The sequence below is a fragment of the Ooceraea biroi genome, chromosome 3 (genome assembly GCF_003672135.1).
Source record: "Ooceraea biroi isolate clonal line C1 chromosome 3, Obir_v5.4, whole genome shotgun sequence".
In the NCBI taxonomy this organism is placed as follows: domain Eukaryota; kingdom Metazoa; phylum Arthropoda; class Insecta; order Hymenoptera; family Formicidae; genus Ooceraea; species Ooceraea biroi.
This window is the reverse complement of record NC_039508.1, coordinates 2,925,453-2,932,214: the sequence shown is the minus strand read 5'-3', so window position 1 is coordinate 2,932,214 and position 6,762 is coordinate 2,925,453.

Here is a 6,762-nt window from a genome sequence, read left to right as displayed (position 1 = left end):
TCCGCGTAGCCGCGCCACTTCCATCCACCTTTCCGCCGCGCCAGCCGCGAAATCATCCCTTACCCTATATATACCTATATACCCATCGGCGGTGCCAAGATTTCAAAGCATTGATAAAGAAGACTCTATTCACGCCCGCTCACGACGTTGGATGCGCGGGCGCGTAAGGGGGCACCCGCCGGAGGGGAGAGACGCGGCAAGCTGGAAAGGCGATCTACCAGCGGATCGAGGATGGTCTGAGGGGGCGGTACGCCCTCGGAGGGCACAAAGAGCCGCGAGGATACCTGGGGGTAGATTCTAATGATGGCGCGCGCGGTGCCCCACGGCAAATATCTTCGCCGATAGCTGCGAAGGTGGGTGTAACCTTTCTCTCTCTTATAGCCGGTCTGCAAGGCCCTCTTGCACCCCTTCTCTGTTCCCGGTTCTTATTCAGCGTTATCCTTACGCCTCCTCTCTTTCTCTGTCTCTCCTCAATTCTTTCTTTCGCTCTCGCAAACACGAAAGCCGATAACGGAGTGGAACTCCGGCGAACGAGTAATACGGTATTCACGGCCATTATTATTTTTGCAAGTTATCTCGACCCGCGGCGGCTTCGTATCTCCCGTTCTGTCGTGGCGCCACTCCCACCCCCAGCCACCCCCGTCAGCCTCTCTCTCTCTCTCTCTTTCTTTTTCTATTCGCGCACTTCTTTTTCTATTTTTGTTCGGATGATTTCCTTGAACGTTTTCATACGTATTTCCTTAAACGCTTCGCCCACAATTTTGAGGCCAGCTCGGTCCGTCGTAAATTCGTTAAAATCACGAGAAGCATAATTTCTCATAGATTCAACTGACGAGAGTTACCTTCCACCATAGTATTATTCATTGTCAAGTTCCTGAAGTTTCCTTGGTCAGAGTAATTTTTTGATTTATCGCCGACTCTGCGCGTTATCAGATGATGGTGGAACCTCCGCTTTTCTAATTGCGATTCCGGCTAAGCAATTCCCGAGGTGAAAATTAAAAATCGTGTCACGGGCATCGATTTCTATCGCGAGTAATACGGCGCATACGAAATGCGACGAGATCACCCGTCGAGATCTCTGCACTCTGCGTCGACAAACACGGCACGCATGTTGGCGCTATATTGAGTTACTACATTTTATGAACCGTAGCATAGCGGACGGTAATTGGACCGGACGTTACAGTGTTTGACGCTGGTTATTGTCATGTTTCGCCGCAACGCGAATGGACGGTCGGCTACGCGCATTTCCCATTAAATTCCACCGTGAACGCGTACGTCCACGGGACTTCCGGTGTCGGACAAAAATGATGGAATAACGGAAAATGGCGGCTGGGTTCTCGATTAATTACTCGACGTCTCTTTTGTTTCCGCATTTTGCCAGCACATTCGCGCATCTTGTCCTTCTGTCTATCCCTGTCTTTCCCTCTTGTCTATTTTCTCGTCGGTTTATTTGCTATTTTTGTATTCTAGCCGTAGCCGATCCGTCACTCGCGAGGAAGGACCCAGCTATTTTCGCTCGTTATTTTTGTTCACGTGCTAGACACCGATAGCGCCCGTACGCCCGTCGCGTTTGCGTTAATTGAGCTCTTTTGACGTGCTCGCCGAATAAATTGGCCATGTGTTCGCGTATCGTACGCGCGCGGCGTTGAGATTCGGCCAAACAATCATATTCGAGACACCGCTTCGATCTGCGGGACATTCGCCGAGCGGAAAGCGATCCGTTGGCTCGCAGCGGGCGCGTATTTTTCAGTCTAAAAACGACCATTTTCCACAAGTTACATTCTAGATTCCCGTCCTAGATTCCTATGAAATTTTCAGCGTCAAATATTATTACTTTTTATTAGTCCGCGACACAGAAAAGTGCGCATAAATTTTTGAAAATTTAAATTCATGGAATAAAAAATACTAGAAGAGAATCAGTTTTTGTGACTTTTAATCAACTAAAATGAAGAACAATTCTCTGTCACATAATAAAAAAGCGAATATCCGAATTGTCAGATGAGACATTTATTAAATCAAGATTAGATTACATTAATGCTTATTTCAATATGCAGTTATTGCACTGTTTGGCAAGTGAAAAAGGAAGTTTCTCATGTATCACGTCGAAAGAAGATATAGCAAAGTTATCTGTCATGTCGAGACAGGTTGGACGTCTTCCGTTGTCTTTCAAGTTGAATCGGGGGTGAAATTTGAAAGTTTAGACGTCATCTCTCGGCTCGCGCGAATCCGGGGATGCATTTCGCCCGCGCTCTCGTTGAGGGATTAGCACTTAAAGGATTAGGCGGTTTCTCCACTACGTAGCGCGGGACGCGATGGTCGAAAAGAGTCAGTCACGTGGCCGTACGTGCACGAGGGTGGTCGAGAGGACCCCTACTTGTGCCAAGGCACCGGAGTATGGCGAAGGTAAGTATTCCGGGGTGTTTAGTATTCCACCGCCATTTGATTCCTCGGCTTCGGTACGTGGGCCGCATTGTTTTCGAGTCTGACATCTCACTAAGGCGAATAAGGGAGGGTCGAGTTTCGTGGGAATTCGCACAAGGAATATTGTGGTAGCGTGCGGCCACCACTAGAGCCGTTTCTCTCTCTCTCCATTGCTCTGCACCTGTTTCTCTGTCTTGCTTCCTCTCTCTCCTCCTCTCTCGTGCATCAACGAAGCTTTTTCTCGTTTGCCTCCTGGCCGTTCCCGTTGCTTTATATTCCCGCTACCGGGATACGTTGTTTTAATCGCTCCCCAATTTTGTATGTATCGAAGTTGGCTTGATGCATAAGTAATGGAGGTAGAGCTTTCGTGCGCCGAGTTTTAAACACCGGCTCACGTGATCCCGGCGTTACATAAGATTTCCTTCGCATGATAGCATCCCTTCATGCGTTAAACAATTTTACATTACTCTTTAATTGAACCTGTAATATCCATCGATGAATCAAGTCACGTGACAATAGACACGAGAGGCTTTATTGAAATAAATGAATCAATGAAATTTATACGGATTCGCTGAAAGGTATCATGTTAATTAGTCGTGTAAGTCTTCATAGTATCTCATTACTTATGTATCGATCCAATAATTACGTAGACAGTAACACGATTGTGGCAGACTGATACAAATGCAGTTTCCGCGCCCAAGTAGCGATCAACCTTCGCAACAGGGAAATCCTTTGTGATTTATCGAGGGATATGATTGTCAAGTGCGCTAAAATGAAACTTGGCAACTGAGATATACTAGATATATCTCAGGCGGATGCCTGAGATATAGATCCGCATTTTAATATCTATAAGTGTATCTGTAAAGTAGTATCTGTAAAGTGTGGAAATTATTAGTGGCTCAAGTTGGAGAGATCAGATTATCTCTGAAAAAGTTGCCATTAACTTCAACTTAACTAAGCTAGTAATAGTGTTAATAAAATTCCTCGAAATTTCGAGTTATATTCCAGCTCTCAAATTTGCGGGCGTAACTTTGGAACTTACGTAATTCAGAATAAATACGTTACTTTAATGATTATATTACTACTGCGGGAAGCAAATTATTAATTCTGTTTTTCTATCAATTAGACTGAATTAACTCATCTACATTTTTAGTCAAAAAAAGAAAAGGAGAGAACGAGAGCGAGTGATTTAAACTCCCCCGTTATTTCCATTTATTGGAATAATATTGCCGAGAGCAGAATCTGAAAATATAATTCATTACCGCCACTTTATTGCGACTGCTTTTCATTTAAATGCCTTCGCACCCGAAATTGTCAACATCCATTATATTAATTCTAGAAATATATAAGGACCACTTTGCCAAGACATTAGCGCAAACCAAGCATGAGAACCGCGGACGCTAAATCTTACCGCGTACCTACGTGCCATCTTTCCGCAGCCACCCCTTTCGCCGCCCTCCCTTACGTAAACCGCAATCCCGCGTTGTAACTACGGGGCACACACACCTACATTTGTTTCATGCATATCTATCGACACAGGGACATCGCACAAATACCAGCGCACGTATATGTGCAACCTCTCGCCGCGGCTGGTTTTGCTCGTAAACTTGTCGCGCCAACCACGACTCGATGATCCTGCGATCTCCCGTTTCTGGGTTTCCTTGCCGATTAAGCGCGAGATTACCTTCTCCGGCCGAACGATCCAATCCCCCAGGGGTAGTATCTGACCTTTTAATCTTCGATGCGCGATGTTTTCCCCCGGATCGGTCATTTCGCATCCTCCGCCGCAACAAACGATCGAAGTTACGTTGCCCGGCTACAAAAGACCGATGTTACAATTATAACGAGAACTAGTCGCGAGCGAAGTTATCGCAATTATCGTGCCCCGCGAGATTTATATACTCTTATAATACCATCTTTGCCGGCGTCTTGGTTTGATATCGGCGAAATAACCGGATCGCATGCGGAGAGTGAAAAACATGTTTTTCTGCTTGGCCGTCTTCCTTGTCATTGGAAAAATCATCATGGAGGGCAGGCATACGGAAGCCGGTTTCTTTGCGGAGAGCAATCTCGAAAAACATCCTGTCCTTTTCTCATCCCTCTCTCGTCTAGTGGCGTAAACACGCTTAGTGCGGTGGGCGGTGGCGGATCTCGCGGATATCCCTCGGTCGCCGCGAAGACTGCGGCGACTTTCGACACTCGCGCGGGGATTCGCGATAGTCGCCGCTTTCTCGACGATCGCGTACGTGGCTAAGAACGGGGACAAATAAATGATGGTCGAAGAGAAGCTTGGATGATCCACTTGGAAAGTTTGCATCACGCTTTCACGACGAATCACGCGCCGTGGTGCCCGCAACCGACTCGCTCGTGCCTCGCCGCGACTTCCTGCGAGTCCTTTGACGCGCGAAACTTCCGGAACTTACTTGTTGTCCGAATTTTCCGAACTGTTTTCGATCCGTTCGGCGCCGATTCCGGAAACGCGATTCCGCAGCGATACGCGGGTAGGGGGTTGGAATATCCGCCGTCGCGTACGAAAAAGAGAAAAAAAGAGAGAACGAGAGAGAGAATCAACGAGCCCGCGAGCGAACATGGTCACGTACACGGAATATTTCCTTTCGGCGACGTGGAAATTCGGGTAAACAGATTCTTCGACCGGAATTCACAATCGATCGGTGCAGGTGGGTCGCACACACCCGTCGACCCCAACATCCATCCCTAAACTGCTGTCTAAGAGGTCAAGGGTTGATGCAGAGCTGACGTGAGTCATCTTTCTGCGTAGAAAAAATTAAAAATGAAAACAATACACGCGTTTGATGTGTTTATGCATAACTGTACATGATTATTTATTAATAGTGTGATTTAATGTATACTCGTACCTATTTTTCATTAAAATTGATAGCATTAAATTTAATATGAGGAATAACAAAAGTGAAGTATTATTAATTGTAATAACAAAAGCGAGGTATTATTAATTGTGATAGTTAGATTATAGCTTCCGTATTTTAATATTAAGTAACACAAGCGACACATCATTTTCGATATTTCAAGTATTGAAATTTTAATGTTAAATAATATAAGCATTATTAGTCGGTTTGCTGGCTTGAAATATTAATGAAACAAATGACGTGAAATGATGTGAAATGATATAAAGTGGAAACAAATGTTTCATTATACACTGTAAATGTGAAAGAGAAAGCAAATTTAATTCATGTTGAAAAAATAATTACAAGAATATTCGTATCTCGCAAAATTTCTTTTATATAGTCTTACTTTCTTGTATAAATATCAATAATAAAACAAATAATTTAATATAATGATTACAAATTCAATAGCATACGTGACGTTTCATCTCATCTCTCTAAAGAGGAATTTTCTCGAAATGTTATAAATTATTTTTCCATTTCCTTTTTTCTCTCTCCATTGTGTTAAGGTCGAATGAGCTCGCCGGTGCGATCCATCATGTAGTCCGTGCGAGATTTTGTTTTGTCAGGAACGACGGTGACCACCATCGCGCTGAACGCGTCTAGACCGCGGGATGAAGTCGAAGAGGTAACGTCGACGAAAATTTCGCAGAGTTTCGCGGGGGGATTGCAACGAGTGTGTGATGCACCGAGTGACGCGCTCGGCGTGGAATCCCGAGGGGTTGGAGGAGCGGACGGGCGCAACCCCCGAGGTCGGTAGTCCGGTTGGCGCCAGTTACAGCGGGATGCAGACAGGAAGACGCCGCGCGTCGTAACTGTTGGCGCCAGAGATGCTCCTCGACGACGAGACGACTTCGCCGTTCTGTCTTCCTCGCTCCTCTCCGACGGACGACGATCCTGCCACGATCTTTTCTCGCCGTCGGCATGTCGCCTCCTCGTCCTCGAGGGTGTCCCTGACGGTACAGTCGCCCACAAAAGAGCCGATTATCGGAAATTGGATTTCGGGCGTCGTTCGACCACCGTCGCGCTGCGTCTGGTAAATTAATTAGTGTGGTTGACAAGTGGGTCACAGCTGATGTCCGGAATGTCGATGGATATTGCTATCAATTATGTGTGATAATATATATCTATATATAATATATCTATATACAATAATGTATATATCTCTTTTTAGACCGATGTATATGGCGGAGATAATTATCGAATTTCTATGTTAGATTATGTAGATTAAATTCTATGTTAGCGTGTTGTTACTAAATAAATTGAATATAAAGTTATTATTGCTAGTAATAGGTAACTTTTAAAATATTTTGTGGATTCTGCATGTGTAATGATGTGTGAAAAAGAAATAAATGCAAGCGAAAAAAGGAAGATTTTTCATCGATTGTAACACGATGGATCGCGCGATCGATCGTTCGCG